Source organism: Peromyscus leucopus, chromosome 1, assembly GCF_004664715.2.
Source record: "Peromyscus leucopus breed LL Stock chromosome 1, UCI_PerLeu_2.1, whole genome shotgun sequence".
NCBI classification, from domain to species: Eukaryota; Metazoa; Chordata; class Mammalia; order Rodentia; family Cricetidae; genus Peromyscus; species Peromyscus leucopus.
The window spans coordinates 32,769,907-32,784,956 of record NC_051063.1 but is presented as its reverse complement, the minus strand read 5'-3'; positions in this window follow the sequence as shown (position 1 = coordinate 32,784,956).

Sequence of the window (15,050 nt, the reverse complement as noted above, 5' to 3'; positions counted from 1 at the left end):
TTCATATTGCCTGGTTCAGATTATAAATTCATGGGACAATGAGACTCCACCAGGATTTTGTTTTCACTATTGGGAAATAGTCTCTTGCCTCAATGGTGTTTCAACTTGAGCAGCAACAAAGAAGGGGGAAATCCACCTGAGAACAGAGCCAACACAACAGAAGACAAAAGAGAACAGGAAAGAAAACCACCCCCTCGTGTGCTGGTCTGAGGCACAAGTCAATCAGGATGGAAAAGTTTCACTGATGAATGTGTCACCTAATTGAACTTTGCTTAGTGGAAGGTTCCTGATTAGTAAATCATTAATTTGCCCCTGTCCATTCCTTAACTGTGAAAGTCAGGTGATTTTTAAAATAGTGAACTGGCTGTTGTTCTGAACTGAAGACTAGGGGATTCACAAACAGCCTTGGCCAGTCACAAGGCAACTTTCTGAGGCTAAGTCCACTTCCTAAGAAAGCTTTGACTTGAACGACCTTCCCTCTCAACCCTGCTCCCTCTGTTTTTTTCATTATGAAACTGGGTGAAGAGGCTGCAGCCCTGATTCTTGAACACAGTAATCACCAGACCCCAGGAGCCATGCTGGGAATGAGCTGGCTCAACTTCCCAGAAGTGGACCAAGGAGCCCTCAGGATCAGTCCTCCATCCTCCCCCTGATTGAATCCAAAGGGCATTTTTAGAAATAAGAATTGATTGCTCAACAAGAAAAAGCCTCTGAAGTTTTGGCATGGTTTTTCCCATACTAATCACAGGTTTAAAATGGTCCTCAAAGCGTCTCCTAGAGAATAATGATAAAAGTGTGATTTGGGATTAGAAGAGTACAGGTCTGAATGTAAAGTCAACTGCAGATATGAGTTTTGTCACTTTCCAGCTCTGTATGCTTGCTCTCTAGATTCCCATTTCCTTTCCAAATGTTTCAAAAGAATAAAGGATCTGGATTATTTATTGCATGGTGGGTACCTGTGAAGCAATAAATGGCAGAATCAGTGAGAAAATGCATTTTGGGTCAAGGTTCTCTCATTGCAATCCTATCTATTTTATATTAGATGATTAGAAATTCAGGGAAATGAAACTGTTTCCATTGTAAGTGTGTTGTACATAAAAAGTAAGATTGCACACTTAGAATTTAACTCCCATCATGAGTTAAATAAATATCAACAATATAATTTTTAAATATAATTTAAATTTATCTCATGGATATGAAGTATTCTATCATTTGGGTACCAAAAATTACTTTAACAAATTCTTACTGGAATTTTGTTGACTAGTCATTGGAGCTTTCTTTGTGTGCACATTTTTGTTTTTATCTATATATATTTCTCTAAGGGAATTTCATATATAGTTATTTAGCAGACCAATATATACATAGATAGTTCTTGACTTGGCATAGTTTGGCTTGACTTTTTGACCTTTCAGTGGTATGGAAATAAAATACTTTCTTTTATAGTGCACTTCTGAATTTTGAGTTTTGATTTCTCCCTGGGCTGATAATCTATTGCTGTCCATACAGTAGCAGCAAGTTCACCTCTGGGTCAGCTCCACACTGGTGAACATGAATGACTGAGACTGAGGTATATTATGAGGCAAAATCACAAAGAGTTGATGATGAAATGTGTTCAATTCAATATCAATTTAGAGCCCCCAGCATAAAAATTTTATAAAATTCCAAAGAGCTGGGTTCTTCAGATACAGGGCCTTTAATATCACCAGTGGGAAGGCTGAAGTGGGAGGGTTAGTCTAAGCTTTAAAGTGGGAAGATACACACACACACACACACACACACACACACACACACACACACACAGAGAGAGAGAGAGAGAGAGAGAGAGAGAGAGAGAGAGAGAGAGAGAGAGGGAGAGAGAGGGAGGGAGGTAATGAGAAATATAAATTCAGATCAATTATTGTTTGATGTGATTCAGATACAACTTAAAAGCACGAAGCCTAGGTTGGGTATGTGAAACACAGGTAATGGAGAGGTGTTCATCTTTTTCCTGCTTAAACAAGTTAGTCTATTTAGTACACACACAGACCACAGGAGAATGGAAGAAGAGCCTTTAACTAAGACTGTGTCCATGAGGTGTGTATTTGCTCGGATAACCTCTGCATGACTCAGAATCTGATCCTTAGGTCCATGAGATTGGCTCTGTGTAGATCTTTTAAAACAGCCTGCTGCTGGTGGTCATGAAAAGGACAATATATCCTGTTAGCTTTATAGGACCCTTGTCATAGTGCCACAGGATTTGAATGTTTGTTTTAAAATAATAAATAAATGGAGCATTGTTTTAGTTCAGCACAGTCTGAAAAATGTAGGTTTCTGCACTGGATGACTTCATGGTGTCAAATGATAATAAAATATTTTGTTTAAATGTGTTGTTTTAGAAGGCAGACCAGAGATAGCAAGCTTCAAACATCTGAAAGGTTTCCATTTTTTTTTTATCACATTGTCTTTCCACACGTTCTTGTGGAAATATGACAGAAAGAATTGCTTTATGGGAGAGAAGACTTATACTTAATGCTGTGTACCAGTGAGAGCACAGCCCTCCTCCACAACATTTCAGTTCTCATCAGGCTCAAGTAATAGTGAAGAGACGTTTGTCAGGAATACAATTTACTCTTCACAGAAAAGAAAAGAATTCTAAATAATTTATTGCATTCACATATGACCCAAATATAAAACAGGAGGGAAACTGATTTTCTTATCAAAGGAGTGATTTATAGGAAAAGGGGAATAATTAATTTATCATCTTATAAGGCATGGGAAGGTCTGAGAACAAATCATTGTGATTAGAAAATATATATGCAGAGAAAAATGCAAATGTGATGCAAAATTCTTTGATCTCAGAGCCTTTCTTTTTGTGTGTCTGGCATTTCCCAGTCAAACCTAATGGGCATAGATTCTTGGGAAGGGTGTAGCCTTGAGTTATGCTGTAATGTCCCCCCCCCCTGCTGGAAGTGTTCCATACCTGACCCTCTTCCCACTCACATTTTAAAAATTTAATTACTTCCTTTACATACAAAGGAAATAATGCTAAATGAACAGCTAAAGGTAATGTTGAGCATGAGGTTGATGTTCACTTGTTCATCTTGAGAACTTGTATCCCCTAAAAATACACTATCGACTTTCCCCTCAGGTTGACATGAAATGGGTGAGTCCATGCTCTGGCCCATGACATTTGGACTTTTTTAATCGTGGAAGGAAAGAGCATCCCCACACTTGTGGATCCCCAGTAGGCTGTATTCTGGAGATCCAATTGTCAACCCTTGCCCTTGGTTTCTTTCTCTATAGGAGCAATATCTAAACAGTGATTGGACAATTCTAAATAGATCATTTATGTGCTTCAGTAGGTTTAGAAAGAAGCACTTTCTGAGATCTTTTTAAGGGATAAACTGGCGGTGTTGTAAAATGCTGTACTCTTTTAGAAAACTGTCACTTTTCTCAGATAATTAACCATGAAATCACAGTTACCATGTCATGCCTTTTTTCAAATGATTAACCATAAAGTGACCCTATCACCCAGAAGTCCTCACCTCTAGAAATATACACTAGATAAATGAAAACATAAACTGTCTGTACAGTTTTCTAACTTCATTATTCACAATAATCAAAGATAGAGCCAACTCATGTGTTTATTAAAGGACAAATGGGCATATCCGTACAGTGAATGAACTATTGGCAAAGGCAGGGAATCCATTACTGATTCATGCCACAGATTAAATGAACCTCAAAACATGGTGAGTGAAAGAAGCCCAGGCATCACAGTCAATCCACATATCAGATGTTCCACTCATGTGAAATCAAGAACAGAGAAATCTATAAAGATAAGACAATGAGTGCTTGGAGGGGCCAGGAGACGGGAGCAAAGGATTTCTGTACGACTTTTTCTCACAAGTGAGACCTTCCTTCAGGTACAGGGCTCTTGAGACTCAAAAGAAACCATAACTATGGCCATATCAGTCCTGTACTGTATCCAGAGCTCTTGATAGCAGATTGGAGTCATTTACATTTCAGTCAGAAAAAGAAGGTCACAGCAAACCTTGTGGTCACTATATATAAAGACTTGGAGGGAATTCAGGTGGGTTGTCACTTCCTTTCACTACTAGCATTCTTTACACATTACATCTACTTGTTTATTATGCACATGCAGAAAAAGTCCACCATCAGTTCTGTGAGAAGTCTAGAAAACCTAAAATATATATAAAGGATGAATGGCCTAATTTAGTCTTCCTTATTACCTCACTGTATCCAAAAACTGTTTGTGAACTATGAGTAAAATGGTCCTTTTCTAAATGCAAGTGAGCAGAACAATCAGAAGACATCATTACAGTTGATTTTCAAATGAATTACAGGGTGATCTACCAGGATGCATACAAACACATGCATTAAAACAAATATAGCACTACCAGCACCTCACACCTCTCTTATGTCTGGACTTAGGGTGATTTTTAATTGGTGTTGGTTAGAAACAAATGAACTCTAAATCACTAAACTCCAAAACAGTTGCACTTCCTTGTTGTCTAGTTAAGTAAAGGTTGAGGGAGGAAGGCTGGTGATGCTGAGAATAGTTAACTCCCTAGAGAAATCTGCCTGAGCTCATCTTTAGGTAGGATTTCTGCCATTTAAATGAGATAGGAATTAAAAGCCAAGGGAGCTTGGACTTGCTCATAAGAAACAGGACCTAAGGAGTTAAGAAAAGTCAGATTAAAGAAAAATACCCTGCTTTGCCCTCCACAGACTTCAAGGGCCAGAAGCCAACATGGAGAACAATAGTGCTCCCTCCTGCCCATCCTAACTTGCCTTGTCCTTAAGATGCTTAAGTCTCAACATAAGAACATTTTATTTTTAAAGACACTGTAATATTAGAATGTTTTTAAAGACCCAATATGGACAGCAAGGGCCCAAGGTTGCTAAAATGATTTGTTGTCAAATCATCTATCTTTAGTAACCAGGTCTGACAGCTTATACCAATTAAGTCAAAACATCAGCCTCCCTCACCCTATCCTGAACTCTTAATTACTTTGGTGTATTCCAATAATAACCACATGGTAGGTGTCATGCTTACCTGTTTTTCAGATAAGAACATTGAATGAATGAAGAAGCTGGAACTTCAACTCTCATCTGTCTGCCCTCCAAGTGTCTGCTCTGGAAAGATCAATGTGGCCACTTCAAGTTGAGTCATACCAATCACTTTTAAGCATCAGTTGGTATATATTCAACATTAGAATTAATGAGTAAATTTGAATGATTATGGATACAAAAATACTTACAATTTCTAAGCACTAGCAGCAAACAAAAATTACATATTATAAACAAGAATAAATGTGATGAAATATGTGGCATGATAAACTCTTATCTTAAATGTTTAAATAAAAGAGAATTAGAGTACTGCCAAGTAGAGAGACAGAGCATGTCATTGATTAGAAAATGTTCTATTTAAATGTCATGTTCTTCCAAACCTATCTATTATATATTCAGTGCAATCTGAACCAAACTACCGGTTGCTATTTTGTTTTATTTTTTAATGGAAATTAACAAGTTCTTTTTAGAATTTACATGATAAAGAGTCAAGAAAAAAATCACACAGAAAGTAAAGCTATAATATAAAGCTTATGTAATCAGAAACCAAGTTTTCAGTAAAAGAAATCCACAGTAATTAATAGTGTTCCATCTGCTCAGAGAAAGACATAGATCAATATTCACAAATAAGAGCAAGAACCCAGAGACGGACCCCACTGATGTAATCTCTTGATTTGTGAAGCTTCAGCCTGCAAGAGAGATGGATGAGTTCTTCAAATAATCAATCAACTGGATACTCACAAGAAAAAATAGTCTTACTCTTTTAATACATTAATCAGTTCATTAAAATCAGTCCCTGAGGCTAGAGAGGTGGCTCAACAGTTAAGAGCACTTTACTGATCTGGCAGAGGATCCAGGTTCAGTTCCCAGAACTCACATGGTGGTTCACAACTGTCTGTAACTCCATTACCAGGCCATCTAGAACCCTTTTCTGGCTTCCATAGGTACCAGTCATGCACATGGTGCACATTCTTGGATTATGCAAAAAAAAAGATTAAAGGACAATATGAAAAATATTAAATCAGTTATACTAAAATCAGTGCTTCTATTTAGTGAGGACAGAGGAAGACGATGGGGTTGAGGGAAGGAGTGTGGCGAAGGATAGCCAGCACTGAGGGGCATTTGAGGGGTGATATGGAAACCTATTGCAGTGGAAACTTCCTTAAGTATATCAAAGTGATCCTATTGAAATCTCAAAAAAAAAAAAAAAATGAAACTGTCTATCTCTTGTCACCAAATAAAGCTTCCAGTACTGGGACTGGTTATATCTAATTGAGATGTTGGCTAAAGGGGGCCCATGAAAATCCCCAAGCAGCCTAGACTGTTGCCAAGACAGTGGATTTCGCTCCATGACCTGACAGCAAGGCCCCATTGCTGAGGATAACATCCACACAACTCACTGAGCATGGAGGATTAGCTAGTACCTACATAGAACCTTCATCCCTACATTCTTGTGTCTTTGGTATGGGAAGACACTCTGAAGCCTACAAAAAGAGAAACATGAGCAGCAACAAAACTTTTGATCTATCATCTGTCCATCCTGAAAAAATATGTTAGGGCAATGGAGTCCCAAAGCTTGTGGAAGTAATCAACCTATGTCTGGTTGACTAAAGTCCCACTCCACAAGATGGGACTCATACCCTACACTACTCAGGTGACAGAGAACCAGAGTCTAGATAGCCCAGAGACTCAGGGTAAAGCCAAATACTATTAGTCAAAAACAAACAAACAAACAAAAAAAAAAACCTAAAAGTAAAAGGACTTATAATGCTATTCTACTATTCTCAGAGATCAGTGCCTTATTTAGCCATCATCAGAGGCTTCCTTATGCAGCAGATAGGAACAAATACAGAGACCCACAGGTAGACATTATGCAGAGAGAGAGACCTTGGACCACACAGTTTTAAATGGGATGACTCCATCAAATCCCTCCCCCCAGAGCTCAGGAAACCCCATGGAAAAGGAGGCTGAAAGAGTGTAAGAGCCAGAGGGGATGGAGAACAGCAGGAGAACAAGGCATCTGAATCAAGCAAGCAAGGCTCATATGAACTCGCAGGGACAGAAGCAGCAAAGGGCCAACATGGGTCTGTACCAGGTCCTCTGAGTATGTTTTAGCTTCCACTTTGGTATGTGTATGGAACTCCTGAATGTGTGAATGAGTGGGTCTCTGATTCTTGAGCCTTCTCTTTGGGCTCTCTTCCTTCTGTTGGGTTGCTTTGTCCAATTTTAATGTGATATTTTTGTTTTATATTTTATTTTGCTATTTTTAATCTCTTAGAAACTTGTTCTTTTCTAATGAGAGATACAAAGGAAGTGGATCTGAATGGGAGGGGAGGTGGGGATGAACTGGGATGAAGTGGGGAAGGGAACTGTAATGAGGATTTATTGTATGAGAAAAGAATCTATTTTTAATAAAATGGAGAATTTTTAAAAACATGTGCTGAGGCATTTGGGGCCAAGGAGACAGATTAATTGATATAATGCTTGTCTGGCAAGCATGGGGTCTTAAGTTGTACCCTCCCCCAAAAAACACAGTAAAAAGACAGGAGCATAGGCACACATTAATCATCTCTGTGCTGGGGAGAGAGAGACAGATGGATCCCTGGGGTTCTCTAGCCAGCCAGTCTAATCAGTGAGCTCCAGGGCATTGAGAGACCCTGTCCCAAAGAAGAAGGTGGGTGGTACCTGAGGGCCAACACATGCATGTACCCACAGAAGGACAATTGTAATGCAGTTTTCCATCAAATTTCCACAAAAGAATAAAGAAATGTAACTTAGCTAAGGGAGTAAACCGACAAAAGATACGAGAGACACTAGAGGAGGGTTGTAAAAGTGCAGTCAGCGTAAGAAAAACCAACCACTGAAGCTGCCTTACTCTAGGTGAAGTGGACATTAGCAATGAAGTGAGACTGCAGCCCCCTGACCTGAGTGGCTAACTGGAAGAGACAAGTCTTAGTCTGTGTTCAGAGGAACGAGTTCATCTCCCATGAACAGAACAGGGCATCTGCAGTCGCCGTGGATGAGACCAGTGGTTCTTTTTATGAAAACTGAAGTGGTCAAGTAGCTTCCAAATCTGAACCCTGTGACCCATCACTTCTGCTTCTGGTTATACATCAACAAAACTGTGTACATACATCCACAAAAGAGACTTCTCTGCACGACAGAATGAATGGATTTTATGGACCTGATGATGGGAGGAGCAAGGCTGGTAGAGAGAATATATGCTGCATGGTCTGTTTCTATAAACTTCCTGGGCAGAAAAACTAACCTTTGATGTTGGGCAGGGAGGGTAGTGAGAGACTCATTAGGACCTAAAGGGGAATTTTTGGTGTTCATAATATTCCATTATTAAACTTGACATTAAATATATGAATTCCCACTTCAGAAAAATTTATTAAAGTATATTTTAATGCACACATTAGACTTCAATAAAGTGGCAATGAGTAATATAATACAAATTTTTGTTTGCCTCAGAAAGATTTAGTACAGAGTCTATGCAACACTGTCTTCGTCTGCTTCAAGCCTCACACCTGGTAAAGTACACAGATTAGTGAGTGAATTTATTAACTATTTATAATGAAAAGCGATGTCCATGCTGTATTCCTTTTAAAGGAGTATAACTTCGTCAATTTCAATTTAATTGGACCATATATGTGGTCAATTATTTTTTTTTTTTTTGCCATGGGTAGGATCAAAATTGACAATTTAAAGGGCTTGCTTTCTATTTTTGTTGCACACACTTCTACAATTTCCCCATCTTATGATCCTATTCTCGGAAGAGTTTGAATCTCATCCTCATTTACTCACAGAAGCATTCTGTAGAGGCCACCAATAATGACGTAGGTTGTACTCAGGGTGCCTTAGGCTGCCTGGCCTTTCCTCTTCTGTCTGGTCATTTTCAGGAGGAAGTGACTAAGGATCAAAAGGAAAGATTATTTATCCACAGCAGTAGAACCAATTAGTGACAGAATTATGGTTAAAACCCAGTTCTAGAGCTTTCTATTCTGTCACCCACTGTGATGTTTCTTGATGCTCTTGTGACAGGCATTATTTAATTCACCTGATTCCCTGTGCAATGCTTTTTAAAATGTGCAATGTGCTGAGTGGCTGTTTATTCTGAATTAAAACCCTCTGCCCTGGAGCCAGGATGGAAGCTCCTAAGACCCAGAAGGCTGAAAAGGGTGGCAAAACAAACAAGCCCCAAACTTACAAAGCTCAGAAAGTTATACTTTTTACAAGGCCCTCCCCTAACTGCATCTGTGCAGCTGCTGCAAGTGAGGCAGGATGCAGTGATGCGCTGCTGAGAGTTACTACCCATGATAGTGCAAGTGATGCCAATAAAAACATTGGCTCACTAAAGATGACTTGGGTGGATCCTTCCTATGGTCTGTTCCGTCATACATGTCCTGTCTGGGGAGAATAGACATTTTTCTTTTCTGTAAAATGTCTCCAACAAAAATGTTCTTTTCTACCCAGCAACACTGTAGTTCTGTTACATTCAGAGTAAAATGTGTGCTTGAGCTCGCATGGGTCCGACCCACAATAGGATTTCCGTGGTTACCTGCATGCCAATTCACAAGACTATAATCAATGCCTTCATGTATTACTCAGAGCCACATGTCCTCAGGCCATTTAAGAAACACAATGGCAGCATGAAATAAAGTAGTATCGTCTTTGGAAAGAATACCAAGACTGGACTAGGTAGCCATGGCCAGGTGAGCACACCTTAGACCCCGCACTGTGCCTTTGGGCTCCCATCATCCTTCAGCAAATTCAGGCTATTTGCTGTGTACAAAGAACTCAAGCTGAAGACCTCAACCAAGCATACTTTCACTGGCTCCTACTTCTGTGCTTCATTTGTTTACTTGGAGCTGAAAATTGAAGGAGACAAGAGATATTTCCATTTTATTCAAACTCAGGTTTGTTTTCCATCAAATTATAGTTTTCTCCTTAAATGGGTATATTTTATTTCTTGGCTCATTATTTATTATCATTTCATTTATTTTGAAGTGGAAACTTCAAGTAGTTTGATTAAGAGATTAAATATAGTTCCTTTCTAGAGCTAAAAATAAATGAGCAGATCTAGGTGCCGGGGGCATTAGGTTTCAAAATATTTGGGTTTGTGATCAAATCTCTAATCACATTGTTGCCAAATGCTCCCCACTTCTTTCCAAATTTTAAACACATGTGTATTTAAAGGGTAAAACAATACAAAGTTTTCAAAGTCAGTGCTAACCTACAAGGGCTTTTTAATGACCTTGTCTTTAAAAGGCAAAATGAATGAAATTGATGGGTGAAGAAATCCTGATGCTGAAAACACAATCTTTTGATCTTCATGCTCTAACTAACCCATCAACAGCTACAGATAGAAATTTGTCAAATGCCTTCACTTTTTCCCAAGCAAAATTCCACAAAACAGTAACACAAGCCAGTCATTGGTGCTCTGTGTTTTATATATGGTGACAATTTACTTTTAAGAGTGACTCTTGGGTAGGGGAGTTCTTGACTTCTGAGAAGTAAAATCTATCAGTGTTTCAAATGAAGGAAATGACAGAGAAGAGATGTTCTACATCAAACTCGTTCATTTATAAGGACTCTGAGCTTCCCAAAGAATTTTCATTGAGGGTCTTTGAGTTGAATTCAGGTATGAGATGCAAATATATATCATGAGGTGCCCATGTGATGGCTCAGCTGAGCAGGTAAAGATGTTTGCCATGTAATTCTGAAAATGTGAATTTGATACCCAAAACCCATGCAAAGGTGGAAAGAGAGAACCAAATCCAAAACGTTTTCCTCTGACTTCCATACATGTGTCATAACGTGTGTGCTCCCACACTGACATACATGCAATGATAATAAAGTTTGCATAACCCACATATATGCTACATGAAAATAAAAAATTACTTTATCTTAGAAGAAAAACATTAAATTAAGCATAATAGAGTACCCCAAACACTGTGTGTGTGTGTGTGTGTGTGTGTGTGTGTGTGTGTGTGAGAGAGAGAGAGAGAGAGAGAGAGAGAGAGAGAGAGAGAGAGAGAGAGAGACTGAAATTCTCAGCCTCCTATACACCTAGTGAGGACCACCTAACAGCATCTATAAAGTGTGCCTTGGGAACCAACAATTAATTGGCAAAATTAAATGAATGAACAGAAACTATCTCAACAAAAAGAGCATTCTCTGTCATGGGAAGGAAGCCTCCTTTCTAGCCTCTAATGAAAAAAGGACCCCTTCTGGAGAGAAAGAAATGTACATGGGTTAAAAATTACCTTAAAGAAATAAAGTAGATCAAAAGACAACTCATTAGATGTCTGAGTTCTGATGAGTCTTATAATCTCATTTAAGCCTCAACACAGCATACATTTATGGACCACTCTAGAGGACAATGAATCCACCCATTAAAATGTCTCGGAAGACTCATTAGAATCTGGAACACTATTATTGGTGAAATTATTAAGGTCACTCCATGTAGTTAGAAGGGAGGTTTATTTTGTGGGGTAACTTACAAGTGAAGGGATTGGTTACAGGGTCTAGGAAAGGTGTAGCGCAGCAGTCCGGTGGTGTTCTCTGGAGAACTCTGCTCCATCTACCTTCAGCGTCCAGGGTTCAGGAACCAAGAGAGCTGGCACATGCAGATCTCAGGTCTTCAGGATCCTCTCGCAGCCCTGCCTTGTAGGCATGACAGTTACCAAAGCCTCAATGGGGGTTGGAACTTCCAGATCAAAGCTGGAATGGTTACCCACTATACATTATACCCAATGGCTAGACTCAGACAGTTTCTAAAGAAACCAAAAGATTTGTGTAATATTCAAGTGTCATGAGACATACAGCTTGAGAAGTAACCATCACCACCTCTCTCTCTGAGATCACATCACACCAAGGGACTCATGAGACTTCACGGTCATGTGACCCACCAGATACTAGTGCCATCTGCTATCTCCTACATTCTGTTGAAAAGTTTCTCATTTGGGCAAATTGTGCAAATGGTACACATGTAACAAGATGCATTATCATAGTAGATGATTTGTATGCTGATAGGTACTTACTATTCATCTTTGCTGACATGGATACTCTTGAGCATGATGGGGTTGCAGAGCTAAGCCACCATCTCCCACTTTAAATCAAAGCAATGGGCCACATCTCACTGCCCTTTCTTTTTCCTGTCATGTCACCATGCAAAGAATATTCTGTAGTCCCAAGGAGGTTGATTCTAGTGTACAGAAGAGGATTTCAGAAGAATCTAGTAACTGGTTCATGTTCTATTTCATGCACCATAAATACCAAGTTTTTATAACTGGTCAAGAAACTTCCAGGAAGCAAGAAACAAGCACAGCTGGAGGCAAAGCCACTGAACACATTTCAGTGTCCAAGCCTGCTTTGAGGGGACATTGGGAGGAAGGCTTTTTATTCTTGGCCTAGTGATTCTGGAAGGGCTATAGAGTAACCTAAGAAATGTGTCTGCATTGAAAGAACAGATGTTACCTAAGGCCACTGATGAAGTTTTTAACCATTATCTTCAGTCAATTATATCTTATAAACAAAAAAAATTATATTGATATTTATCAAGCAGATATTATGTAGCAAATATTGTAACATATACATTGTGGGAACAAAATTTTACATGAAAGTAGTCTATTCAACATTAGACAATTCTTGAAGAGCTTTTAAAAAATTATTATTGTGAACATTGATCTTAGAGGTTTTTGAAAAAATTGCTATATTTTAGGTTAGCATAATAATTTGATTTTGCTTGATAACATATAATAATTATATATGTGGATATAGTATTGTACTTCTTTACATATACAATATGTACTGATCAATTAAGAGTTATTAGCATTTCCATCTTTTTTTAATGCTTGGGGACTTTAAGCTATCCTTTTGAAGTTCTTTATAAATTATGCACTAGATATGTAAAGTACTTGCCGCACAAGCATGGCTGCCTGAGTCCTGATTTGTAGCACCCACAGAGTAGGAGTGGAGATAGAGGTGCTGCAGCCTATACCTGTAATCCCAGCTCTGTGGAGGTGAAGACAGGAGGATCCTTGTGAATTCTTTATACATCCTTGGTTTTGTATCTCATCTTCTCCTTCATGCTCCAACACACAGCTTCATGCCCCCTGCCAAGTTAGTGGCCCTGGATAAACTCAGTGAGTCACAAAGCAAAAGCAAAAACAAAATAAAAGAGATGTGAATTCAGGATGGGGACTTGGGAAGACAAAAAGGGCAAGGTTGTTGAGTGAGTGGAGGGCAGGAGAGTGAGGAGAGGGGTGTGACCAGAATGTTTTATGTAGATGTGTGAAATTGTAAAAGAATAAATTAATTTCAGAAAAAATCATAACTAAGATGAAATGTAAATTAGCCATAATGAGAAGAGAAAGAAAAGCACTTAATAAAGAATAAAAAGTGCTGCTGATCTTTAGGTTTATTTGGTACCCTTCAATCTCACTGGATTGGTTTGTTATTTCTAATAGACTTCAGGTGAAGTATTTAGGTTTATTCTTTATAAAACCATAAATGTGAGAATAATAATAATTTGGCTTCCTTTGTATTCTCTGCCTTGTGTGTGTGTGTGTGTGTGTGTGTGTGTGTGTGCACATGAGTGTGTGTTCATATGTAGGTGGAGTCTCAAGGTTAACCTTCCTTGGGGGTTGTTTCTCAGATGCTATCCTCCTTGGTTTTAGAGAATGATTCTCTCAGTCTCAACACACACACACACACACACACACACACACACACACACACACACACCTGTACACACAGGTACATAAATATACAAAGACATATAGACACATTACAGGTGCACGTGCATCTATATGTACATGTGTGCACACACACACGGAAAGAATGTTTCCATCTGCATTCATAAGGCTTATTAGTCTGTAGTGTTGATGTGTTGTGAACTTCTCAGATTTGATGTCAGGTCATGGCGTCCCATAGAATAAGTTTGGAGAATTTCCTTCCCTCTCAATTTACTGAAATAGTTTGAAAAGAATTGGTGCTCTCTTTAAAAGCACAGTAGAATTCAGCAGTGAAGCTGCTGATCTTGTCTTTATCCTTGATCTTGTCTTTATTAACAGACTTTTAGTATTGCTTACCTCTTGTTATTTGCTATTGGCCTGTTCAGATTTAGTGACTTCATGGTTCAGCTTTGATAAGTTATGTTTCCATTTGTTCTAGGGTTTTGTTTTTTTTTTAATTTGCTGGCACACCATTGTTCACTGTGATGTTCAGTTATCCTTGTATTTCTGTAGTCATTACATGTCCTTTCATCTCTCAGCTTTCCTGTTCACTCCCCCCCCACACACACACACACACTCGTGAAAACAGTATACCTTCTAGCTAGGGAACTGCAATCCTAGTTGCTGGTGAACTTTTTGCTACTCTTTACCATGTTATCTCAGTCTCCTGGTCTTTCCCAGCTCCAGCCTTTCTCTTCCTGCACTTCAGTGCTATTCTTTATCCACTCACCTGCAAATGCAGCTATTTTTTGTTTGTTATGATGAGAGGTTTTTTTTTTTTTTGGTTTTATTTTTGGTTTTCTTTTCATTCAGGGTTTTGAAGTGAGACAAGGCTAACCTTGAATTCCATATGTAGTAGAGGTTGGCTTTCAACTCCTGATTCCTCTGCCTCCATCCCTAGTGCTAGGATTGTAGACATGCACTACCACCACTGGCTAGTATTTGCTATTGTAATTATTGTGGAGGAGTGAGCAAAAACTGGGTACCTCTGTTCAGTTATCCTGCCCGTCCTTCCCAACTAGATTCCAAATCAGATCAATAGAACCATACAGTCTTACCTTCCATAAAACACACTGAGTGCCATTGTTCTCTGATGCATGCTTATGACATAGAACCCATAATGTTGTACTTGTGCATACCTGTGGCTGTGGGTGATGATTGATTTTAAATGAATGGATTGTTTCCCTTCTGTATCTTGAACTAATGTTTAGCAACTGGAGTTTGGTTATGAAAAAGCAG